The sequence below is a fragment of the Bombina bombina genome, chromosome 2, assembly GCF_027579735.1.
Source record: "Bombina bombina isolate aBomBom1 chromosome 2, aBomBom1.pri, whole genome shotgun sequence".
NCBI lineage: Eukaryota > Metazoa > Chordata > Amphibia > Anura > Bombinatoridae > Bombina > Bombina bombina.
In genome coordinates, this window is record NC_069500.1 from 1,333,396 (window position 1) to 1,360,723 (window position 27,328).

Sequence of the window (27,328 nt, forward strand, 5' to 3'; positions counted from 1 at the left end):
GCTTCGCTCTACAGAAGCAAGAGGTTCACTTACTGGAGCCTGGTCGTAGGTCCAGGGCGCAGAGCAGACGGCGAGATACCAGCCCAGCAGCGGTGGTTCGTAGAGTCTGCATTACTTATGGTGGCTACGCAGCAGTTATAGTGTCTACGGTGCTGAAGATCCGTTGGTGAGCGCTAGGAGCATCCTTTTCTACGGTCCAACCTCCAGCCAGCCTGGAGGCAACCGTAACATTTGGCGGCAGCGGTGGGATTGGCGTCCTAGCGCAAGGAGCAGCACCCCAACAGCACTGGTATCGTAGGAGAATTATTGAGGGCAACGCTAGCCACTGCGCAGCGTCCCTACCTACAGCAGCATGGAGCTGACAAGATACTGGTCAGAACCATGTGAAGAGCACCTCAACCGGATCCGTCGCTATGAGGGCGCGGATTTTGTTCCAGAGGTAAAGAGGCGGCTAGTCCGATATGGTCCAGACCCTGCGCAGGAGGTAGTCAGTCGCATCATCCGGGAATTGGATACGGAGAACGAAGTGGCACGAGCCTTTGAGCGCCAACTGTGGAGTTTGAGGGTATGGACACCTGGTCTCTCTCCCCAGCCGCAGCATGTTCCACAGGGAGAGGAGAGCAGCGACCTCCCTCCCCAGCGGCAGCATACCGTGCAGAGGGAAGAGACAACCGGTCTCCTTCCCCAACCCCAACCAGAGATACCCGAGCCAGCAGGCCTCATAGACTGGTCCTGGGAGGACCCCCAGCAGGCAGGTGGAGATGGGACCGCAGTCTCTCTACCGGCCCTACAGGGATGCTGGGCAGGCGGCCCAGATCCCCAGCGACAGACCCAGCTACAGGGAGGGGAGAGCATCGACCTCCCTCCCCAGCCGGAGTGTGCCTTCCAGGGAGAGGAGACAACCGGTCTCTCTCCCCAGCCGCAGCATGTTCCACAGGAAGCGGAGAGCATCGACCTCCCTTCCCAACGGCCGCCGGAGTATCAGGAGGAGGAGGTAAGCCAATCTCCCCCTCCCCAGCTAACTCCTAACTTGGGCCCAGGGTTAACAGTGGAGATGTTAACCCCCACTGACCCCCACGTTCCCTTTGCCACCGGGCAGCTCTATGCCCCAATTCCCCCAGCAGAAGAGCTGGCATCAGGACAAAGCGCTGCTGGCCTCTGCCCTACAGACCCCCTTGTTACAGGACTGGCCTGCAAACCCCTCACCCCAGCAGAAGCGCTGGCACCAGGGCAGAGTGCCGCTGGCCTCTGCCCCCCAAGTACCACCAGCTATTTGCCCAGCTGCACCAGGAAGGCCGAGGATGCTACCCTTTCATCCTACAACCTGGAACCTACAGGCCAGTACTACTTATTGTGGGGGGGCTACTTTGCTGTTAATGTTTATTTGTGGGTGGGTTGCGAGACTAACTTAGGCACTGACCGACAGAAGGTCAGGTGCCTGGTTAGTCTCCCTCCAAAAGGGGAGATATGTTACAAACTGCTATTTGTAACTGGCCCTTTAAATGGAAAATTACCCTGCTTCCCTGGATTTTGGAGAAGCCTATTTGCCAGCCTCCTTCCTCATGACTATGGCCCCTGGAAGATTGTGCCCCTGAAAACATATTAACTTTTATTGGGTGTGTATGGCCCTTTAAGAACCATCTGGGGACATATTGTGACTTTGGTGAACAATGCCCCTTTAAGACTATGTCCCCAGACCTGTGAAATGACTTGTCCCTGGCTTTCTCCCACTTGGTTCAGTGGATAGGGCTTGCTGAACCAAGTGCCACACAGGCAGAGTGTTCCACAGAGGGGAAGCACTATTGCAAAGGCATTGGTTTTCATTGTGTGCCATTAAGAGTTAATTTTGTTCAATTCTAAATACAAGTTTGCTGGGATCAGCTCTAATTAAGTTTAGTGATAAAACATTCCCATTGTCTAATCAGACTGCTAGTGATAAGGTGGACTGCATTGTTTTATTGTGTGTAATGTTATCTGCTGAAGTAATGTATCAAATGTGTGATTGGGGGATTTTATGCCTCCCCCTGAGAGTGTCCTTTTTGCATGTAACCTCAATAAAAACCAGGCTGTGTGTTCCAGCACATCAGACCTATTCTGACCCTCTAACTTGCAGCTTTGACTCATGTTTGTAGGGGACTGTAACAACCCAGACATACAAAGTGTCGTTATTACTATTATAAGTAGATTTACTAAGTTACTCTTAGACATAGTAGAAATAACCCTCAGTCAGGTAACAGTACCATATCAATAGTTGTTAAATATAGGTGTGTTATCCCAAGCATAAATATATATAAGCAGGTTCTGATACCTATATAGATTGCTAAGGATGTTAATATAGTTATTTACTAGCTCAGTGTCAATATCTGAATGACACTAAAGCTAGCAAGACAACATGGTGGATAGTATGGATATATAGCAAGTGATCACACAGATTAAGATGAGCAACGAGAATATAGATTAAGTTTAGGAGAAGTTAACTACTGAAACAATATGAGACAAGTAATAAGTCAGAGTTCGTTACCAATCGTTGTTGTGGTACCAAAGTTGCCTGAGGCTGAGAGGCTTGACTTGAACTGGAAACAGGAAGTAATCACAGAAAGTTGTCCTAGAGCAAGCAGGTGCAGTAACAACTACACTCTATGTGAACAAAATAATAGCTAGAGATGTGAAGTTTAAATAGGCTGAAAAATAGGAGGGGCCATGATGTCATTTACGACAGGCTATGATGGAAGCATCACAGATCCCCCAACTCAAGAAATCCTCTCCGAGGATTCAGAACAGGGTTTCAGAGGATAACGGAGATGGAAGGTCCTCAGCAATTTGGGAGCATGAACATCCTCACCAGGTACCCAAGAATCCTCCTCAGGACCATATCCTTTCCATCTGATGAGGTATTCTAAACGACCCCTCTTGAGACGAGAATCCAGCACAGGATCCACCAGATATTCTTCATGATCCGCAAACCGTACAGGTGGAGGATGAGATCGCTCAAGATTGAAACGAGGATGTGATATATGGGGTTTAAGTAGCGAGACATGGAATGCTGGATGGATTTTTTTATGAATTTGGAAGATCCAGGACCATGGTGGAGTGATTAATAAGTTTCTTGATCAGGAAAGGACCAATAAATTGATTACCTAATTTCTTCGAAGGAATATCTAGTTTTAAATATTTAGTAGATAGCCAGACTAGATCTCCTATCTTATATTGAGGACTTGGCCTATGTCTTGTCATAGTAGTGTTTCTGATTCAATTTGGCATCCTTTAAGTGTTGTTTTAGTTGAGTCATCGCAGTCTTGAGATTAGAGGTGAAGTCTTGAGCTGCTGGAGTACTCTTATCAACATTAGATAGTGTGATACTCTTAGGATGGTATCCGTAGGCTACATAAAATGGAGTAGTTTTGGTAGAACTAGATATGGAATTATTATAGGAGAATTCGGCCATTGCTATATATGTGAACCAGTCATCCTGTAGATGTGACACATAGCATCTCAGATACTGTTCAAGTATTTGATTTACCCTTTCCATAAGCCCATTTGTCTGTGGGTGGTAAGATGTTGTAAGGCGTGAATCAATTTTTAGGATTTTACACAAAGCTTTCCAGAAGTTCGAAGTGAATTGGGTACCACAATCAGTCAAAATAGTATTTGGCAATCCATGTAGTTTCACATGGTGTAACTTTTTGGATCTGGTAGGGGGGTCCAGGGGATCCGGCACAACTACCCCCATAGTTTTCTGCAGCTCCATCAAGTGTACTTTAGAGGCATTGGCAATGACACGAGTAACAATCTCCTCAGGTGGGTTAGGTCCATAGTGGTCCAGCCGCCACTGGATCTGTCTCTGTAGATCCAACATTGTAGTCTCCTGGGTGGAGGTGGAACTGGGTCATCTACTGCTTTAGTTGTTGTCCGAACCCACCCGCCGGCTCGTTAGCCCGATCACCCTCTATCAGCTTGGCTATGAGCACCATCATTGTCTTGCTACCAGCTACTACTCCTCTGGCTTGCAGTAAGCTCTGCAGTTCATCCTTCCAGAGCATTTGGCACGTTTCCATCCGGCAAGGGTGGTGGTTTGGACGTTCCAAGTATTAGGAAACATCCCACCACTGCCACCACTGTGACGGATTCCAACTACCCCGACTGGGTAGCTCCATCAAAGGATCCTCCTGATACCTGGAACCTGCAGCTATGTAGTGGAGAAAGTGATTCTAGCAGAACCCACCCAAATAACTAGACAAACTAGCATTCAGGTGAAAACACAAAGTAAATTTTATTGGGGAAAACACACAGCTTTTATACACAAAACTCATCTTGATAAGAGCCTTATCAGTCCCTCCAATCTCCCACCATTCCCGCCCCTCCAGACAGGCTGGCGCCTCCATAGAGCCCAATATCCCCCAGTGCCCAATGGTATATTGATGGTCCATTTGGGGTGATCCCGGGGGAGTGGCAGCATTTCCAGTGTGTCATTGGAAAGCTCTTGTCCCCCAGCTGTTACAGTCCAAAAATCCATGACTGGGGGCCAGAGTTATAGGCGACCAAATGTACACAGGGAAGGTCACTGGGAAAGGGGAGTTGAAGGGGGGTCCGGAACCGGTTCCAAAGGGGGCTCCCCTCCAGTAATCAGCGGAGCTCCAGGGCAAGGGGCCGGCTGGGACCCTTGAAAAAGCCCCAAGTGAGGGGAGAAATGCGTTGAATGTGTCTCAAAAGATATCTGCCTATAGATATCATTTGCAACCTCCTTATTTCAGCTACTTGGACTGTTGCCGTTAATACTTGGACTGTTGCCGTTAAGGTTTGGTTTATATACAGCCTTATGAAGTAAGACTTCATCTAACAGCCACTACTGAAATACAAGAATTCATCGGAACAAAGAAGGACAGCATAAATATTAGCTGCACACGTCAGATACTATCACATGCTCTTAACATATGGATGCCACTTTGTTAATAGGAGCTTACAGTAACAGTACACTTACAGTAATATCGGTCAGACTACTGATTCATAATATCGGAAACACCCGAAACGCCTGAATACTAAGACCAGCTGGATACGTCTGACATCACGCAAGCTGCTGACGTAGGTGGGCGGTAACCTGAATACACGCTATCAGTACCAACACAGCCACCGAACTGAAAGGACAAACAACAGAAGAACCGCTCAAGGATACACCTCTATATATTGGATATCCCCTGCTTCTACACTGACAAGAGGTACCGATCTCGTATGATATGACAGTGTGATCCTATACTTATATAGCACGATCATCTGCATATGAGAGTACTCCGCTTAGTGCACTTTAAGACCTTGTTATTTAATCTGCTACATGCAGTATTATTTTATATACTTATATATTTGTTTTAGCCATTATTGACTCTGGACGTCCAGGTTTACATTGTGTACACACTTCCAGCACTTTAAAATATTTGTTTTATGTAATTAATTTTTACTCTTTTGTAATCTGCTTTATTCGAGCTAATCCTAAGTAATTACCCTTTGTTTTTATTTATATCCCTCATCCTATTAGGAGAGTATATTTATTTTATCCAGTATCCTGTATATTTTATATTAAATTCTTATTCTTCATAGCTATTTCTGGTTATATTCTCAGTATACATATTCTGTTTTAACTAACGATCCAAGTTACTTTGCCTCACAATTTGATATTCAAGCCATACCCTAGCTCTAGCGCCAGTACTTCTCCTAGTTTTTTGTCTTTTTCCGTTGTTTTTTTTTTTTAGAGAGGGACGCCCCTGTACTTGGCATAGGGTAGATATTTAGCGCCAATTCTCCTACTCCCTTAAAGGGCACCGGGAAACCATGATGCTTTGGCCGGATGGCAGTTCCAGGGGCCCGACCAGCCGAAGGGGTCTCAGGTGGAGAGGGCTTGGAACCTCCGGTTCTCAAGAGAGCTTGCCTCTGGCAATTGGCCCATGCTCTGCCCTTCCTACGGTGTACCAATCCCCAAGAGTGTGGAGCTCTGGGGGAAGGGGCTGCTAGAGCGTATAGAGGTAAGGATCCCCGGGAGTGCGGGGTGATGCGGCTGGCCAGTAGTTCTAGGGTCCCAGCCGGCCAAGAAGGAATGGGTCAGTCAGAGACCAGCTCTTTCAATATGAAGTTTGTGACAGACCCCTCTGTCAACCTCCCTATGGATTATGGATTCAGGCATTATGTTAAGTCACCCTGTGCCCATTATAGGTACAGGGTGCAAATCCAACAGTACTGGAGGGGTTAACTTCAGTTTTGAATAACTGTTAGTTTTGAGTAACTGTATTGTCTTAGACAGTTGTTGTTAGCAGTTATTGTTGTTGCACCAGTTTTAAGCAGTGGCTAGAAGCAAAATAAATAGCTGATTTAGACTTAAACTTGGACTGAGTTATTCAGACATTTTTAAGATGAGGATGTCTCTGCCTAACTAAAAGATATTGCGGATCCTACTGCCTCTCCGCTACAATGGGTTGGCCCCCTCCTTGTGGGACACTCTGGCAGACCCGGCTTGACCCTTTGGCGGGTCTACTTGGGGATGACCGGACTAGGAAGTGGTAGGAATGTCAGTTTGCCGGGACAATCCATCTGCATTCCCGTTCTGCTTACCAGGCCAGTAGCTGATGGTGAAGTTATAGGGTTGGAGGGCTAAACTCCACTGCAGCAATCTACCATTGTCTCCTGAGACCCGATTAAGCCAGACTAAGGGATTGTGGTTCGTTATGAGAGAGTATTCCTGTCTGTATTAATAAGGGTTCAACTTCTTCAGTGCCGAGACCAGGGCTAAACATTCCTTCTCCACTGCCGCATAACTTACTTCTCGAGGTAAGAACTTTCTGCTTATGTATGCAACAGGATGCTCTCCTCCATCCTCCCCGACTTGGCTCAGCACAGCCCCCAGTCCATACATGGAAGCATCTGTATGAATGAGAAAACGTTTGTTAGGGACTGGGGCAGCCAAGACAGGGGCATTCACAAGAGCCTGCTTCAGTGCCTGAAATGCGGCTTCACAAGCTGGAGACCACAGGACCTGTTTAGGAAGGTTCTTTTTAGTCAGGTCAGTCAGGGGCTTGGCGATAGTACTGTAGTCCGGGACAAAACGTCGGTAATAACCGGCCTTCCCCAGGAAGGCTAGCACTTGGGTCTTAGTGATAGGTGTGGGCCAGTTAGCCACAGCCTCTACCTTGGCTGGCTCCGGTCTCTGGCTCCCACACCCCACTCGGTGACCCAAGTACTGTACTTCAGCCATACCTAGATGGCACTTGTCTGGTTTCAAGGTCAGGCCAGCGGCCCGAATCTTGTCCAGAACCACCCCTACATGGATTAGGTGTTCCTCCCAGGACTCACTGTAGACCGCAATGTCGTCCAGGTATGCACAAGCAAATTCCTGGAAGCCATTGAGGAGTCTATCCACCATGCGCTGGAAGGTAGCCGGAGCATTCTTCATCAGCATTCTTAAACTTCTTAAACTGGTACAGGCCAAATGGGGTGGCGAATGCTGACTTGGGGATAGCATCCTCGGCCAGGGGAATCTGCCAATAGCCCTTACACAGGTCTATGGTGGTCATATAGCGTCCCCTAGCAATACGGTCTAGTAATTCGTCTACTTGGGGCATCGGGTAGGTGTCAGTGGTGGTCCTTTCGTTGAGCCGCCTGTAGTCCACACAGAACCGGGTGGTCCCATCTTTCTTAGGTACCAGGACTACAGGCAAAGCCCAAGGGCTATCAGAGTGCTCGATGATTCCCAGCCGAGCCATCTCCTGTATATCCTTCCGCATTCCTTCTCAGACTGCTTCGGGGATACGGTAGGGGGGCTGTCGCAGGGGATTCTGTCCTGGGGTCTCTACCTTATGTACAGCTAGGGTAGTGTAGCCGGGCTCTTGAGAGAACGTCACCTGCTTCTCCCACAGAAGCTGTCTGGCCTGTACCTTCAGCTGCACAAGACTAGTGAGGTCAGTCTAGGGGTCCTTCTCTAGTAAGTCGGGCAGGGGTAAATTCTCTTGGTCGTCAGCAACAGGGGCACACACTGCAGCGACATCCTCTGGCCTCTCCTGATACTCCTTCAGCATGTTCACATGAAAGGATCGCTGGATCCTTTCATCTGCACAGCTGTGTGTAATATAGGTAGTATCACACACCTGAGCTAACACCTTATACGGGCCCTGCCAAGATGCTTGCATCTTGTTGGTCCTCACAGGCTTGAGCACCAAAACTTTCTGTCCAACCTGGAAGACCCACTGCCGGGCACCCCGATCGTACCACCTCTTCTGTCTCCCCTGGGCCACCTGGAGATTCTCCCTTACCATCAGGGACAGTTTCTCCATGCGGTCCCGGAGATCCAGGACATATGGCACTATGGGGATCCCCTCCTGCTCTGTCTCTCCCTCCCAGTGTCCTCTAATGAGATCCAGGGGTCCGCGGACCCTTCTCCCATAGAGTAACTCAAAGGGAGAGAACCCAGTAGATTCCTGGGGCACCTCTCTGTACGCAAATAACAGATGAGGCAGGAATTGCTCCCAGTCTCTGCAAGCGTCAGTAAAGGTCCTCAGCATCTGCTTGAGGGTGCCATTAAAGCGCTCGTAGAGACCGTTAGTCTGTGGGTGATAAGGTGAACTGAGCAGCGGTTTAATGCCGCACACCTTCCACAGCTGCTGGGTGAGCACAGCAGTAAACTGGGTCCCCTGATCGGAGAGAATCTCCTTAGGGAACCCGACCCTAGTAAAAACCTTAACCAGGGCATCAGCTACTGTCTCTGCCTCTATATCAGACAGTGCTACTGCCTCTGGGTAACGAGTGGCATAGTCCACTACGGTGAGAATATACTTCTTACCTGATGGACTAGCCTGATAGGCATAGACATAAGCCTAGCTTTTGGGTGATCCCCCCACTTACCCACCCGTTGACAGGTGTCACAAGTACTACAATATACCCGCACATCTTGGTTAAAATTGGGCCAGAAGAAATTTTGGGTGATCCTATGAGCTGTGTGGCGGGACCCTAGATGTCCAGCTAATGGTACATCATGCCCAATCCGCAGAATCTCTTACCGGTATTTCACAGGCACCACCAGCTGCCAATTCTGCGGAGGGGCAGTACTTTTCTGGGAAGGTTTAGGGATTCTATATAGCCTATCCCCCACCCACTCATAACGTTCCCCATCTACCCCCTCTTCTCCAGCATCTGCCCTAGCCCAATACTTCTGAAGGGTCGGATCCTCCCGGGTTTCCCTCCCATACGTCTCTGGGGTATCCCAGCCTAAGGGGGCCTGATCTAGGGTACAAGTTGGGGAAGAGAGTCTTACCTGGGTCTCAGCAGCAGGTGGGTCGGTCTCGGCGGCACGGGTCTGGGCATGGGTAGTCACAGGGTTAACATCAGCGGGACCCATTGGAGCGTAGGCAGAAACAAGGGGGGCCAAGTCATTTCCAAGGAGAACATCCGCTGGTAAGTCCTTCATGACCCCCACATTCACATGTCTAGCTCCCACTCCCCAATCCAAATGTACCCGGGCAACAGGTAGGCGGAACACAGCGCCCCCTGCTACCCTCACAGCCACAGTGTCTCCGGTGTGCTGGTTCTTGGACACCAAGTTCTTTTGGAGCAAGGTCCTAATAGCACCAGTATCTCGTAGACCACTGACCTCCTTCCCATTCACTTTAACCAGTTGCCAGTGCTGTTGTCGGTTATCCCGATGGGCAGCTTGCACGGGTCTGCTTCATGTAGGATGCCCCAGCATTCTTCCTCCTCTACGCAGTGGGCATCAGGCTGAGGGTTACATGGGTTTCCGCCGGCGGGTCTCCTCCAAGACTGTGCTTGGTTCGCTGTGTTTAGTGTTTAGGGGACACTCTGGTCTTTTGTGCCCTAGTTGCTTACATCCAAAGCACCGAATAGGTTGTGAGTAGTCCCGTGAGTTGAACCGGGCTGTCTGAGGATAGTTCATGGCTGAAGACGGTGTGGTAGAGCGGTGCGCCGGGAGTTGGTAATCTGCTGGGGTGACTGTGGGTCGGTACTCAACTCTGGCAGGGGGCTTAGTGGTAGCAGTGTCCAGTTTGTGGGCATCCGTATACTCATCTGCCAGGCGAGCAGCTTCATGCAGTGTAGAGGGTTTACGGTCCCAAAACCACTCTCTAACTCCTGCAGATAACTTGTCGAAGCAATGTTCCAACAGGAATAGCTGCAGCACCTCTTCCCCAGATATGGCTTGGCACCCCGCCATCCAGTGAGCTGCTGTGCGGTGCACCTTACATGCCCACTCAACGTAGGAATCTCCAGCTAATTTAACAGTGTCTCTGAGCCGCCTCCTGTATGCCTCCGGTGTAATCGCATACCTGGAGAGCAGAGCCTCTTTTACAGCATTATAATCCCCGACTTCCTCATCTGGAATGGCCTGAAAAGCCTCACTGGCCCGGCCGGATAATTTTCCGCATAATATCGTGACCCAGTCCTCTGCAGGTACCTTGTGTAGTGCACATTGCCTCTCAAAATCCGCAAGGTACCCATCAATCTTTCCTTCTGTTTCAATGAAGTTTTTAAAAGCTGCAAAATATACCTTTCTCATTTCCACTGGGGTTGCTGTGACTTGGGCTGCTGCAGCGCTGCTTTGGCGAAGTAGGTTGGCATCCACAGCTGCTATGACACGGTCGATAATTTCGGCAGTCGGGTTGGGGCCATAATGTGCCAGTCTTATTTTATTTTTTTTTTTTTTTTTTTTAATAAATTATTTTATTGAGGTTGTGCGGAATAATACAACTTATATGAAATAACATATCTTAAGACAAACTAAAAATAATTCACAGTATAGATAATACAATACAGAAGACTGGAACCTCTTTTCCTTTTTAACACGGCCTAAAGAAAGCATGTTTCCTCACTTGAGATTGAAGGCAACTCTTGTGCCACTCATAATGTGCAACAAACTTTGAGGGAGGAAATTGATTAGATTGAACAGTTACTTTTAGACCTATAAGCTTAGGATAGGGTGAAAATTAACATATAAAGTGATAACCACAATAAAGGTACTATTCCCAAATGGAAATAACATGATGAAACAAACACTCAGACACTCTTTTGGAGACTTATGTTAGTCAGCCCTGCTGAGTAGAATGTAGTAGTTAGAGTCACTACTGTGGTAATATGTAAAAGTAAATGCTAGGGGGATATTTATGTTGCGGCATAGGCAAGATGAGCCGCCTAGTTAACCCTTCTAAATTAGGAGGTATATTGTGGGGGGGAGGTGGTAGGTTGAATACTATGATTAAAATATATAGCGTAGGAGACTTTTAAAATGCAGAGTATTAACTATAGGTAGAAAAGGCAACCCTCAAGGGTTAAAACTATAAGTTGGCAACTAAAAATTCAATGGTAACTCTAGGAACATCAATTAACTACTAAAATTGTATGTGCATAAAGAGCCTTCTCAAAGCTCCCAACAAGATAAATAGGGCAGAGGATTAAAACCTATATGAACTGACCTAGTGGTACTGTGCATGGTGGCAAGAGATAACACATTAACAGCATATTTGAAACCTATCAAGGTGTACAGAAATACAAAGGCTCATTAAACTCTTTAGATATATATCAAGGCTGAGAGGAATTAGTCTGGTGGAGTTTAATAACTCCCTGTCATATAGTGGTCAGTGAGCTAATCTGGCTGTATCCCATGACCATAATAATTACTACAGCATGAGGGTTCCTTATTAGAAGCTAAACTGCACCATCTCGGCCGCCGATGGCACAGCAAGACTGAATTATAGTAGTAGAAATAAGAAAATTATGATAGGAACCCCCAATCAGTAAACTTATAAGGCAATCTTAGAATTCAAATTGAATGACTTAAAATAATGGCCCAAAGGTTAATGGCTATTTTCCTGTATAGAGTGTATGATCATAAGTAAAATCCTCACGAGACCTTAATTTATAGACTAGCCCATTAGTCCTGTTAGGAGTAAGCTATTCGTCATAATCTAAGAATTTAGATAGGACCGCAATGCACACATTTTTAAGGCATTATAACTCACACATAGATGTGTCCTTATTAACTTCAAAAGACCAAATCACTCCAGCATGCACACATTTTTAAGGCATTATAACTCAAACATAGATGTGTCCTAATTAACTCCAAAAAGACAAAATCACTCCAGCATGCACACATTTTCAAATATACAAACAAAAAATAGTAAACCTATGATAAGAACCATTCACAGTCCAGCGTCAAAACTATGTAACCGCCATCCAGTGTTTTTAGTGACAAAGTTCTAATGTAGGCACTTAAACATGTACAGTTCTAGCCTGCTTCAGGGTGGGACAAGAACAGTTAGCAGCAAATGGCTCATGGAGTATAAGGGTCACTTTTGAAGGCATAAAAAAACCAAAAGATATGGATAGGGGGTGTATAAATCGCCAGTCAGCTTGACAGCCTTGTTATCCTTTAGTGCCAAAAGTAATATAATGGTATCAGCCAGTGTCTTGTGTAAACCATATGAAACAGGGTACAAACACTAGTAATAATATGGAGTTTTTTGACCATAGCAAGGTGGCAAAAAAGCAGTCTTATAAAACTAATGCAGGCTGTACATTTTTGCAAATACTCTCTCTGTCAATTTTTTAACTCAGGTGAGATATATGGCTGTGACACAGTCCGCTAATGTAGCAAACCTTTTACCCCACACCGGATCGAGAGGCTTGATATAGTCTTTGGGCAACTTTACTGGGGCTCTGTACTGTAGTCGAAGTGCTGCACTGGCTAAGGCAATCGAGTAATGAGGAAAGTTCCAACATCTCTGGAAGATATATGCCTTTAGGCTGTGTCCCCGGTGAGAATAGATAAAGTTCAGAAGTGTATGCTGTTTGCGGCCCCGCTTCCCCATGGCTCACCATCTTAGCAAGGCATACCGCACCCAGATCCAAAATGTCCCAGTCAGGCAGTACACGAGCTGTAGAAGTAAGTGCCGCTTGCGGCCACGTTTCTTCCAGGCTGACGACCCGATTATCAGTTAGAGATTCTATTTGCAGCCTGTCCTCCACTATATATGTAACAGTAGCGAACAACTGGGACTCACCGCTCTCCCTGTTGACATGACTCATGCAGTGTGACAAACTCTGGGGCCCCAAGACGACACCCTCCGCACATTCTCTCTGACTGAGATTCGGCTGGGTAGACAACTGGGTATCACAGAAGTCGCTCATGTGGAGCGCTGCGTCAAGGGTCTCCTCAAATGCAGCATGGTGCTTCACCAGTATGCGGGCTAGTTCTGCAACAACGTCACTGGCATTCATTTTGTAGTAATCCGTTTCCATGAGCTTATACCTGTTATGTTGATGACTCCAGTATTTTGCCCACGTGGTAGAGTTAAGAGTCTGGTATTCCGCATATAACCTCTGTTTAGTGCCGTTATTTGCCTTACATGCCTCAGAAAGTGCTCATGCCCTCTTAGATGCCATAATATGCTTGCAAAGTCAAGTTAAATGCATTAAGTTAGTCTATAATCCAGGAGCTCTGTACAAACACGACTGCTCTCTACGGCGGTTAGCCCCGCCCCCCCGTGCCAGTCTTATTTTAACCGCCCGGGCAAAGCTTGCTTCTTCGGGAGTTCTGTCTGATATGCTGGGCTCATTGGTTCCTTCGGGCCCTGGTACTCCGTCCATCTCGGTCAGTATTGTAATAATCTCCCTCTTCAAGAAGTCGCTTTTTTAAGTCCTGTAACAAGCAAACTGTGTTCTCTGTCTGCTCAGTCTGATTATTGCTGTGTGTGCAGTAACTCACAATTATTCCTTGAAGCAACACTTTCCCTTCTACTTTACTTTTCCCAGACTTAACAGTATAACAACTCACTGTACAGTTGTTCTAGCAGGTCTTAAGGGTGGCTCTTTTCAGCCTTTCATACTGTATTCCCATTAGGTCCGGATGTGTAGTTGCTCTTCTGGGCTATGAGGACTAACCCGTCGCTTGCCACCAATTGTAGTGGAGAGGCAGTAGGATCCGCAATATCTTTTAGTTAGGCAGAGACATCCTCATCTTAAAAATGTTGTCTAAATAATTCAGTCCAAGTTTAAGTCTAAATCAGCTATTTATTTTGCTTCTAGCCACTGCTTAAAACTGGTGCAACAACAACAACTGCTAACAACAACTGTCTTAGACAATACAGTTACTCAAAACTAACAGTTACTCAAAACTGAAGTTAACCTCTCCAGTACTGTTGGATTTGCACCCTGTACCTATAATGGGCACAGGGTGACTTAACATAATGCCTGAATCCATAATCCGTAGGGAGGTTGACAGAGGGGTCTGTCACAAAGTTCACACACAAAAATACAACAAAGAGAAAGTCTGGGAGATTGTGAATGCTCCTAATTGTTCAGATCCGGGGAGAAATACAAGGGGGGTAGGTGGTAGGGGGGTAGAGGTTTAACCCTTGCAACCCCCTATCCATGACATGCCCTATATCTAAAGTGCGGTTACAGGCATTTCAGTCGTACCACCACTTCTGCCTACGTTGGGTGACGTGAAGGTTCTCTTGTACCCTAGTAGCAAGGTCCTTAAGTCGGTCCCTGAACTCAAGGACATAACCCACTTTGGAGTGTCCTTCTTTCCCAACTGACCTAGCTCTAAGCAAGTCTAGGGGCCCACTCACCCTCCAGCCATAAACTAACTCAAAGGGGAAGAACCCAGTGGATTCCTGGGGCACCTCCCTGTAAGCGAACAGGAGGTATGGCAGGTATTTTCCCTTGCATGGCCCGTTAGTCTGGGGGTGGTATAGAGACAGTGGAGGCTCCTCCATATGTGCACTGTCGCACGTGAACCCCCAGGGGGCAGAGGAGAGGGGGGGAAAATGAGCAGAACTTAAGAAAAAAAAAATGAGAAAAAAAAAATTATGAAAATTTTTATTTTTATTTATATTATTTTATATTATATTTATAAATCTATTATTTTCCTGTGTGCTGTCTTCTGTGAGACTGTGCAGTGTAACTATCATGACATCATGCATATTAGGCTGAAAGTGGAAAGTGCTGTTTTGCCTATACTTCTATGTATCGCACGTGCGATACATAGAAGTATAAGCAAAAGCACTTTCCACTTTAAAACTGCATTGACTGCAGCGCCACCTACAGGCCAGCCCATAGCCTTCCTGTTCGCACAGCTCTTAGTGTGCGGGAGCCAGCTGTCACGTGACACTCGCACACTAAGAGCTGAGCTTACTATGTGTGTGGGAGGAGAGGAGGCAGGGGCGTAACAGAAGTTCAGCCAATCATATCCCTAATCCCTGGGCCTTCCCAATTCCTAAATCGGCCACGCAGACGCATGGTTTCTGGCGGGGAATTAACCTACTGACTGAGAGGCGCGCACTGTGAGTGACGACACACCCGGCCACATGGATGACACAGGCTGTTAGACAGATTAGTGTGTGTCAGTGCGCGGGGAGACCAGAACAATGCTGCCACCAGGATCGGGTCCATTCAGTGAGGCTCAGGGGAGGGCCCAGGGCTACTGAGCAGGGCTGAGTGAGGAGAGGCTGCGACTTAGCAGTATGTATCTGAGTGAGTATGTATGTAAAATTCTAGGTAATAATGATGCCTCATTTCCAATGTTCCCTCAAAGCCCTCTCTGTGTATTGCAAGCAGCGCAACTCAGAACTTCTGTAACAGGAGGGATGTGGAATGTGATTTTTTTTAATCATATTTCAACAGTGCTGGACTCCTGGAAAACTAAGCTGCAAGACACCGTGAGAGAGCACTGTTAAAATAAAATAAAAAAATAAATCACTTTTCACATCCCTCCGGTGTAGCACAGCTTGATCTTTTTTCTGTGCTACACTGAGGGGAATGACCTAAGCTGACTGAGTTGTGTGCGTAAATCACACAGCTCTGTCAGAGAGTAAGACCGGGAGAAATTAAACACGGAGAGCAGCAGGCAATAAACTTCCAGTGAAAAGATTAAAGTGCTGCCTCCCTCCTCCATACACTAGAAGCAGCCTAGGTGAGTGCTGGAGATCTTCTGTGATTAAAAATGACCCGTAAGTTTCAGTTTGTGACAGCTGAAAGTTAGAGATTTATTAAACACCCATGCAGGGTCATGAAAACAGTGCACACACTACTTATTCTAGCAATACCAGCTTTTTTTTCTATTTTCTAATCCAGCATTCTTTTAAAAAAAAGAAGAAAAAAAAGATGCAGAGCATTATTTAACCCCTTGGCTATCATAGAGAATTTCAGTATATTCTAATACATTGCACTGCAGCTCTTTTTGACAGCCAGGGGGTTAAATTATGCTCACAATATGGTCTAGGCATGTAAGGAGGGGAGGAGGTTAAGCAGGAGACTGAAGCTTCTCTGTTGTCACAAGCTGACATTTCTTATATAAACTTTGAGCAATAATATCTGATTCTGTAGTAGTCTGTGTAATGAAATTGCTGGTTTTAAATGTGGGTCTAGTTAATCAGTATTGTTTAGCTGTGATGTATTTTTACCACATTCCTACCTGATTACTAAAGGATGTTTCCCTATCAAATTTGAGTGACTTTATTTTCTTTATAGTGATGATGAGACTTAAAAAGGTATTTCTTCATGCCATGTGGTACCTTGCTAGCCAACTTCATATGCTGCAGTAAAAATGTATATATGCTTATAACTAGGGTAATGGATCTCAGCTGTATGTATATGTATGGACTCTGGAGCAGGCTGCAGGCATGGGTGGTGGGCAGAGGGTGCCTGGGTGGCCTATTTTTCTCCTGGGCATGTGTGTATCCCTCTGTAGCCACATTACTTTTTCCATACCAGCCAATGTACAAAAAACAGTGATTGTATGGTGTTATGAATGTTAAATCATTTGATAATTAAACAAATACATTATGTTTGTCATGTTTGAACAAATAAAAATGAAGCATCACTTTGCACTGTGGATGGTTAACCCACTAAATGCCCCTCAGTGCCTACTGCATCCCCTTCCTCCTGTGATTTACTCCCCCATCCCAGACCTCATACTATAAAGATGAGTACACACACACACTAGAAATATGTATGACAAGTTCCCTTTAATTTTGTTTTAAATAAAAGTGGGACTAGTGTGTTTGTGTATATATATATGTGTGTTTGTGTGTGTGTATATATATATATATATATATATATATATATATATATATATATATATATATAGCCATCTGAGGGGCGGGGCTTTATTTCAAGGGGTGTGGCTAGGGGCAGGGCCAAGTGCACCTCCATCTTCATAATTCACCAGCCGCCACTGTATAGAGAGCTGGGAAGGGGTTTTATCCCACAAAGCCTCCATAGCAGCTGGGTGAGCTCAGCAGTGAACTGAGTTCCCTGGTCAAAGATGATCTCCCGGGGGAAACCCACCCTTGCAAATATCCGGAGCAGTGCATCGGCTACTGTATCTGCCTGGATTTTAGCCAGGGGAATAGCCTGGGTATCGAGTGGCATAGTCTACCACGGTCAGGAAATACTTCTTCCCAGAGGGACTGAGGCGGGGCAAGGGGCCAACAATGTCTACAGCTACACTCCTGAAGGGCTCCTCAATTATAGGGAGGGGGTGTAGGGAGGCCTTGGAGTGGTCTCCCGTCTTGTCTACTCTCTGGTAAATGTCACAGGTCCTACAGTACTGCCTAACATCCCCTGTGACCCCTGGCCAGAAGAAGGTCTGAGTTAACCGGTAACAGGTCCTAGTAATCCTTAGATGCCCAGCCAGGGGAATGTTGTGCCCTATGTGCAGTAGGTTATACCTATACTTCTGGGGTACTACCAGATGACGCTTGGGCATCTGCCTGTCTCCTTCCCTCTCGGTAACCCGGTATAGGAGTCCCTGGTCCCACTCAAAATGCTCCCCTCCTAACCCCCCCCTGGGTCGGTCCCTGCCCGGACCCTGTAGGAAGCTAATGTGGGGTCCCTCAAGGTCTCCTGGGTGAAGTCAGTGGGGCCAACCAGGAAGTCAGGTCAGCTGTCGGGGTAGGAGTCAGGGAGTAGTGGCTTACCTGGGTCCCCAGATTGTGTGTAGTGGTCTGACATCCGGCTTGCTGGCGGGTGGTAACTGGGAAGGCATTCGAGGGGTTATCCGCTATAAAGGAGGAGGGGAGGTGCTCCAAATTGTTGCCTAGTAGTACCTCTGAGGCTAGATGGTTCATGACCCCTACGGGAACCAGCACCCCAATCCAGGTGGACCCGTGCTGTTGATATCCAGAGCACCTTACCCCCATCCACATGAACTGTAAGGGACTTCCGCATCCAGTCTGAAGAGGTGACCAGGTGTGGCTGGACAAGAGTAATGGTTGCTCTGCTGTCCCACAGTCCTTGGGCCTGCCGGTCGTTGATCCAGACGACCTGGCAGTGGTGCAGGCTGGTGTCGCTTTTGGCTGCTGTGACAAGGTCCTCCTCATGTAGGACACCTACTACTTCTTCTGCTCAATCTGCTTGGTCAGCTGGGCTCTCTGATTGTAAGCAGTGGGCGGTGGCCCTGTGCTCTGGCCCATTGAGCCACAGGTGGATTCAATGTTAAAAAGGGGGAGGCGCCGCTGCTGGCTGCCACACTTTCCTCAGGCTCCTGACCTCTTCTGGATTTATCTTAATTTTAACCTTCTTACATTCAAAATTCATCATAATTATTTCAAGGACCAATACCGACTCCACATAACGCACAACTAGACTCATAAAAATTGAACGGATGACATTACTAAAGTGAGATACTCAACGGATGGAAATATACTCCCACTAGACCATCTTACTACCAGAAAGAGATACCTTCAGCTGAACACCACAAACAAGGTACACTTAAACTAAAAAAAAAAAAAAAAGACTCAACCCATGCACAAATTGGATTTTGGATTTCATCATCCATTTAGCAATGCTCAGATTTCATTTCTAAACACAAGAAAAACTAATTGATTAAGTCTATTTTACTAAAATACATTGGTTTTAAAACCCCTGCATGCTTTCTTATCTGTTATCTACAATGCAACCTGAAATCTCACACCTCACTCTGGCCTGAATCCTATAGAGCAGGGCAATGTAACCAGCCCCCACTGCTAACATTCCTACAAATACTAGAAGCTATTTTAACCCCTTCACTGCAGAGGGAATGACCACCTATACACCCTCACATCTGCACTCCTTAAGACCCCAAAAAGCGGTCGCAGCACTCAGTCCCTCACTAGTGGCTACCCTAAAATCACTCAGCATTTTCAAAGGGACCGACAGGGGCTGTCGTGGAGGAAAATCAAAATTTAAAGTTCTATATCCTGACACTATCACAGCTGCCCCACCACCCTGTCCACCCGCAAGCCCAATTGAAGTGATCCAACCTAAAAGCCACAAAAAACGCACTATCAAATCAAGAAAATCTCTTTGTGTGATCCCTATTAGAAGACACGTTGTCTCCAAAGTACAGAGCAAAAACTCAGAATCCCAAGACTGTCCTATCAGAGCAATCCTATGCAATGCCAGATCAATAAAGAACAAAACAGCTATTATTTCCGACCATATTGAAACATGCGAATTAGCATGCATCACAGAATCATGGTTAGATGAAAATGCAGGGCCTATTCTAGAGGCAGCAATTCCAGACAATTACACAGTGTTCCACAGCCCGAGACAAGATCGCAAGGGAGGCGGAGTTATGATCTGTGTAAAATCATCCTTAAATCCCAGACCAATATCAGTCCACAAAACACAATCATTTGAATGTGTAGCTGCCAGTCTCTCAATAGAGAGAGGATTCCGAATACTGCTAATATACAAACCCCCAGGAGATGGGAAGAGATTTCTTCAGGAACTCCCAGACCTTTTGGCTGGCTTAATCCTTGAACACCCCAGATGGCTTATATTAGGAGACTTCAACACTTGGATTGACAACACCCTATCCCTGCTTGGGCAGGATCTCCTCAGCTTGATGAGTACACTCGGCTTTACACAAATCGTCACCACTCCCACCCACAGAAAAGGTCATACACTTGATCTAGTGTTTCAGTCTGGACTAGAAGTGTCACCAGTAACTGTAAACCCAGTTACCTGGTCAGACCAGCACTCCATTCACTTCTCCATTGTGTCACAATCAACCAGACACCAGCCTCAGAACCTAGTCAAACACCGCTCATTAAAAGGGGCGACACCACTGGATGTAGCATCACATATGGATCTAAGTGAACTAATGGGCACCTGCGAAGACCCCAGCTCCTTAGTCAGACTCTACAACAAAACCATGAGAGACACCCTAGAAAGCATTGCACCATCTCGCATACGCACTGTCCAAACCCACAACAATGCACCGTGGTTTGATAGCTCCATCAGAGAAATGAAAAGAACAGGACGTAAGCTCGAGAGAAAGTGGCGCAGAACACATGATCCAGAGGATAAAGCCGCTCTTACCAAACATCTAAATAAATATCAATCCAAGATAACTCAGAAAAAATCTTAATTTTTATCACGCGAAATTGCACTCTCCCACAATAGACCCAGGCAACTGTTTCGCACAGTAGAAAGGCTCTGCAAACCAGCATGCATGCTTAGCCCCACCAACTTTTCTCAGAATAAATGTGAAGCATTTGCAAACTTCTTCAGAGACAAGATTTCCTCAATCCGAACCGCTATCACAGCAGGCCAAACAGTTACACACCAGAACCACTACAATGGAATGCCAGACTGCCCCAGTTTATGGTCCACTTTTACAAATGTGGATATAAAAGAAGTTAAAAACACCATACAAAAGTTGCACCCTACTACATGTGACTTAGACCCTGCTCCAACTCAGCTCATATCTGGATGCATTGAAACACTTGCCCCAGTCTTCACAAAAATAGTGCAGTGTTCACTAAAAACAGGAGACTTTCCAGATGATCTAAAAGAAGCTGTGGTAAAACCACTCCTAAAGAAACCTTTATTAGACCCAGACTGCATGACTAATTACAGACCAGTATCCAACCTCCCATTTCTGGGGAAAATAATTGAAAAAGTAATGGCAACTCAACTGGAAGCCAATCTATCACGCCTAAACATATTCGATCCTTTCCAGTCAGGCTTCAGATGCCGCCACAGCACTGAAACAGCGCTAGTTCGAGTGCTAAATGATCTCCTCATGGCAAGAGACAAAGGTGATTACTCCATTCTAATCCTCCTGGATCTCTCAGCTGCATTTGACACCATTGACCATAGGATTCTAATAGAGCGCTTGCAGTACATCTGTGGTCTAGGAGGCACAGTCCTTAACTGGTTTAAATCCTTCCTCGCTGATAGATCACAGAGAGTAATATCAGGATCAAGCTCATCAGCACCAACAGAACTGGCCTGCGGAGTTCCACAAGGATCTATCCTGTCTCCCATGCTATTCGCAATTTACTTACTACCACTGAGGAACATCATTAACCGACATGGCCTAAGGTATCATTGTTACGCTGATGACACACAACTCTATTTCTCCTTTGCTCCAGATACTACAGACCCAGCATGCCGCATAAACAGTTGCTTAACAGACCTCATAGAATGGATGAATGCTAGCTGTCTCAAAGTGAACCCGGACAAAACAGAGTTACTCTTGGTGAGGGGCCCCCGGGCATCACAAATATCCCACGATCACCCAACTGGCCTGGAGCTTGGAGGCTCTGACTTGTTAGTTCAGCAAAGGTATGAAACCTCGGAGTGCTGATTGATGCTGGACTATCTTTTAAACAGCAGATTTCCTCCGTAATAAAATCTGCCTACTTTCATGTGAAAAACATAGCCAGGATACAACACTTAATTCCACCGGATGATATGCCAACATTAATCCATGCATTTGTATCCTCTATGCTAGATTACTGCAATGCACTTTACTTGGGCCTCCCAAAAAAAGAACTCCATCGCCTTCAGACAATACAAAACGCAGCAGCAAGAATATTGACCAATCAAACTCGCTCCTGCCACATAACACCTGTTCTCCACTCCCTGCATTGGCTTCCAATTAAATGGCGAACATATTTTAAAATTGGCCTGCTGACCTTCAAAGCCTTAAACAACCAAGGCCCACAGTACCTGAAAGAGCTCCTGACACCCTACATCCCATCCCGTTCACTTAGGTCAACCAACACATCCCTCCTCTCAGTGCCAAGAATAAGGACAAACTCAGGCTCCAGAGCATTCTGCCACGCTGCCTCTACTTTCTGGAACTCTTTACCATGCGCAATCAGAGAGGCACCGTCCTTACAGACTTTTAAAAAAAAAGCTAAAGACCCACCTCTTCCATCAGGCATTCAGTCCGCTTATCTGACCTTCAGAAACTCCTAACTTTTATGTCTTATGTTGGTACAGTATATTTGTAAAGTGCTTTGAGTCTCACAGGGAGAAAAGCGCTATATAAATCGCAAATTATTATTATATATTATTATAATGTTCTCTCCAGCACCGGGCATTTGGCGTGGACATGCCCCAACTGATTCAAAGTACTAGGTTCCTGTTGGCTGGGGTGAAATGGGCCCGGAGGAGCGAGGGTGTGCCTGTGGAGCTGGAGGGTATTGGGGGCCCTCCAGTGGCTCGCTGGGTGGTGGTCAGGTCGAACCTGATGCTGAGCATCCAAAAACTGATCTGCCAGAACAGCAGCCTGGTCAATTATCTCAGGCCTCCGGTCCTTGACCCAGTCTCGTACCTCCGGCAGGGAGTGATTGTAAAAGTGTTCACGGAGGATGAGCCGGGAGGCCTTGGCCAGGGTGGTTACTTGGCATCCTGCCAATCAGTAGTCCAAGGAGCGGGTGAATTCTTGTGCCCACTCTGTGAAAGGCTGCCCCTTAGTCCTCAAAACGTTAGCCGGTGAGCCTGAGGTGAGCGTGAGGGCATACCGGCTAGGATGCGTGCATTTACCCGGTCATAGTCCTTTTGGCCCTCCGAGGGGATAGCTTGGAAGGCATCAAAGGCTCTCTCTGATAATTTCCCAATCAGGAGGGTTACTCAGTCGGCATCAGCAATGCCATGCAGCTGGCACTGAGTGTCGAATACCTGCAGGTATCAATCGATCTCCTCTTTGTTGTCTTTAAAGGCATGAAAAGCCTCATGGGGTAGCTTCTTTGGCTGGGAAGGAGACTCCAGGGGGACTGGCATGGCTCCCCCGAAAAAATTCTGGACTTCCAGCATTTTGAGGTGGGTGGCGTCGGCAATTATCCGAGTGATAACCTCTTCTGTGGGGTTGTCCCATAGAGAGCCAATCGCCACTGGATCTCTCTCTGGAGCTCGGACATGGTTGTGCCCCCGGTTGATATCTCACTGGGCCGGTCACTGCTCCAACTGCTGCCGGGCTCACTAGCTGGTATCCGTGGTGATGTGGCCGACCGGCAGTAACAGGAGCCCAGCTAGCCAGAGAGGGGTTAGATGGTCAGAGATCAGCTCTTCTGTGAGGATGTACAAACCACAAAACAAGCAATAGGAAGAGTCTAGGAGATTGTCTAAGCCATGAAAGTGCCAAATCTGCAGTTAAAAGGAGTGAGCCAGGTAGTAGGGGGGTGGGGGTAGCCTTGGCAGTCTGGTATCCATGACAGCTGCCTTGTCTCATCCCCTGCTCCACTTTATCATATTACTCTGAAACACCGATATTTGCCCATAACAACCTATTATTATTATTATTATTAGTTATTTGTAGAGCGCCAACAAATTCCACAGCACTATAAACAAAAGCGGAGTACAACAAAACAATTATAGGGATCAAATGGGTAGAGGGCCCTGCCAAGTGTTGCACTGTTGTAGTCAGCTCTTAAGAAGGTGATCTACAAACAGCTGGACTCTTAGGCTTACATGCTAAGGGGGTTCAGGGGATAGCAATGGAGGAGAGGAACTGGTATAAAGAAAGGTTAGCGTAGGTTGTATGCATCCCTGAACAGTAGAGTCTTTAGGGAGCACTTGAAGCTTTTAAAACTAGAAGAGAGTCTTGTGGAGCGAGGCAGAGAGTTCCTCAAGATGGGAGCCAGTCTGGAGAAGTCCTGTAAATGGTAGTGTGATGAGGTGACAAGAGAGGAGGAGAGTAGAAGGTCGTGAGCAGAACGAAGGGGACGGGAGGGAGAGTATCTGGAGACAAGGTCTGAGATATAGGGGGGAGCAGTGCAGTTGAGGGCTTTGTATGTCAGAATGAGAATTTTGTGTTTGATCCTAGAGGCAAGAGGAAGCCAGTGAATGGATTGGCAGAGAAGTGCAGAAGATGAAGAAGAGCGAGAGTTGCAGTAATCGAGGCGGGAAAGAATGAGAGAGTGGATTAAAATCTTAGTTGTGTCTTGTGTAAGGAAGTGTCTAATTTTAGACATGTTTTTAAGGTGGAAGCGGCAGGCTTTAGCCAATGACTGAATGTGAGGAGTGAAAGAAAGATCTGAGTCAAATGTGACCCCAAGACATCGGGCATGCGGGGTAGGTGTAATGATGGAGTTGTTGACAGTTATAGAGAGATTGGGGGTTGAGAGTTTAGAAAAAGGGGGAAAATAAGGAGTTCAGTTTTGGAGAGATTTAGCTTGAGGTAGTGAGAGGACATCCAGTTAGAGATGTGAGAGAGACAGTTAGTGACACGGGTTAGCAAGGAAGGAGATAGGTCTGGTGCAGAGAAGTAGATTTGGGTGTCGTCGGCATACAAATGATATTGTAAACTGTGGAACTTTATTAGGGAACCTAGGGATGACGTGTAGATTGAGAAGAGAAGGGGACCGAGGACAGAGCCTTGTGGTACTCCGACGGAAAGTGGTGACGGGGCAGAGGAGGCCCCGGAGAAGGCTAAACTAAAGGTACGGTTTGACAGGTAGGAAGAGAGCCACAAGAGGGCTGTGTCACAGATGCCGAAGGATTGGAGGGTTTGGAGCAAAAGAGGGTGGGGTCAACAGTGTCAAAGGCTGCGGACAGATCAAGGAGGATAAGCAGAGAGAAGTGGCCTTTTGATTTTGCTGTAAGTAGGTCATTGGTAACCTTAACAATTGCTGTCTCTGTGGAGTGATGGGGACGAAATCCAGATTGCAATGGGTCAAGGAGGGAGTTTATTGTAAGGAAATGGGATAGGCATGCATAAGCTAGTTTTTCTAGAAGCTTTGATGCAAGAGGGAGGAGGGAAATAGGGCAGTAGTTGGATGGGGAGGTAGGATCAAGGGAAGGTTTTTTGAGGATAGGTGTAGCCAGTGCATGTTTCAGGGATGAGGGAAATATACCAGTCCTGAGGGAGAGGTTGAAAGTGTGTGTGAGTATAGGGGTAAGGGTGGCAGAGAGGGAGGGGAGTAGCTGTGAGGGGATAGGGTCAAGGGGACAGGTAGTGAGGTGAGAGCGCAGTATAAGTGCCGAAACGTATTCCTCAGTAACAGGGGAGAATGAGCTAAGTTTAAGGTTATGGGTAGTGATGTCGCGAACCTAAATTTTTCGCCATTGAATTCAATAGGCAGGCGAACTTTAAAACCTACAAGGACTCTTTCTGGCCACAATAGTGATGGAAAAGTTGTTTCAAGGGTACTAACACCTGGACTGTTGCATGCTGGAGGGGGATCCCTGGCAAAACTCTCATGGAAAATTACATAGTTGATGCAGAGTCTGCTTTTAAGCCATAATGGGTCTAAATCAACTAACATTCCCAAAGTTGCTGTCTCAAAACATCCCGGACAGAAGATAGATTGATAGTGATAGATAGGATAGATAGATATACATAGATTGATAGTTAGATAGAATCGATAGAAGAGAAATAGATAGATTTGTTAGATATATAATTACCCTAATAAATTCTAATAATCAAACATGCGTTCTTGGACCCAACTAGCTTGTGTCAATTAGTACTTTTCTTAGCACTTTAATCCCTGTCCCCCCCCCCCTATCGGGGGAGTTCTATATGGCCTGCCAGATTACCCTGAAAAATTATAATAATAAGACATGTGGTCTGCTACCTATTTTAACGAGGTTGTATTTTAAGTACTACCATTCTTAGCACTTTAATCTCTGTAACTCCCCCTATTTGGTGAGGTCTATACGGCCTGGATGATTACCCATACAAAATATAATAATAAGACATCTGCTCTTGGTCTGCGACCCATGGTAACTATGTTGTGTTAATTAGTAATGTCCTTTGCATTTTAATAGCTGTTACTCATACTCACCCTATCGGTGGAGGTCTATATGGCCTGCATGATTACCCTTACAAAATATAACAACCAAACATATGCTCTGGGACCCATGGTAAGTAGGTTGTGTTAAGTAGTACTGTTCTTTGCATTTTCATACCTGTTACAACACCAAATGGTGGCAGGTCTATCTGGCCTTCATGATTAGCTGCACCCAAACCCAAAAAAAAGCCGAGTGGTCTTAGACTAACACCCATGGCTAACTCTGTTGCTTCAATTAGTACTATTCTTAGCACTTTCATCCCTGTTACGGGCGGTCTACATGGCCATCATGATTAGCCGAACAAAATACTACAATCCAACCTTTGCTCAGTCTTCATAGGCCCTTCATTGTCTGTATTTTGATAGTACAGTTCTTATTATTTTTATAGCTGATACAACACCGAATGTTGTCAGCTCTATATGGCCTGCATGATTAGCTGCACCCAATACAAAAATAAATCCAAGCGGTCTTGGATTAACACCCATGGCTAACTCTGTTGTTTCAAGTAGTACTATTCTTAGCACTTTCATCTCATCATCCCTGTTACTTCCAGGACTCTCGGTGGTGGTGGTCTACATGGCCATCAGGATTAGCCTAACCAAATACTACAATCCAACCTTGGCTCAGTCTTCCTAAGGCCCTTCATTGGCTGTATTTTGGTAGTACTGTTCTTATTACTACATGGTGGTCTACATGGCCATAATGATTAGCCTAACCAAATACTACAATCCAACCTTGGCTCAGTCTTCCTAAGGCCCTTCATTGGCTGTATTTTGGTAGTACTGTTCTTATTAGTTTAATAGCTGATACGACACCGAATGTTGTCAGCTCTATATGGCCTGCATGAATAGCCGCACCCAAAGCCAAAAAAAACCCAAGCGGTTTTGCACTAACACCCATGGCTAACTCTGTTGTTTCAAGTTCTACTATTCTTAGCTCTTTCATCTCATCATCCCTGTTACTTCCAGGACTCTCGGTGGTGGTGGTCTACATGGCCATCAGGATTAGCCTAACCAAATACTACAATCCAACCTTGGCCCAGTCTTCCTAAGGCCCTTCATTGGCTGTATTTTGGTAGTACTGTTCTTATTAGTTTAATAGCTGATACGACACCGAATGTTTTCAGCTCTATATGGCCTGCATGAATAGCCGCACCCAAAGCCAAAAAAAACCCAAGCGGTTTTGCACTAACACCCATGGCTAACTCTGTTGTTTCAAGTTCTACTATTCTTAGCTCTTTCATCTCATCATCCCTGTTACTTCCAGGACTCTC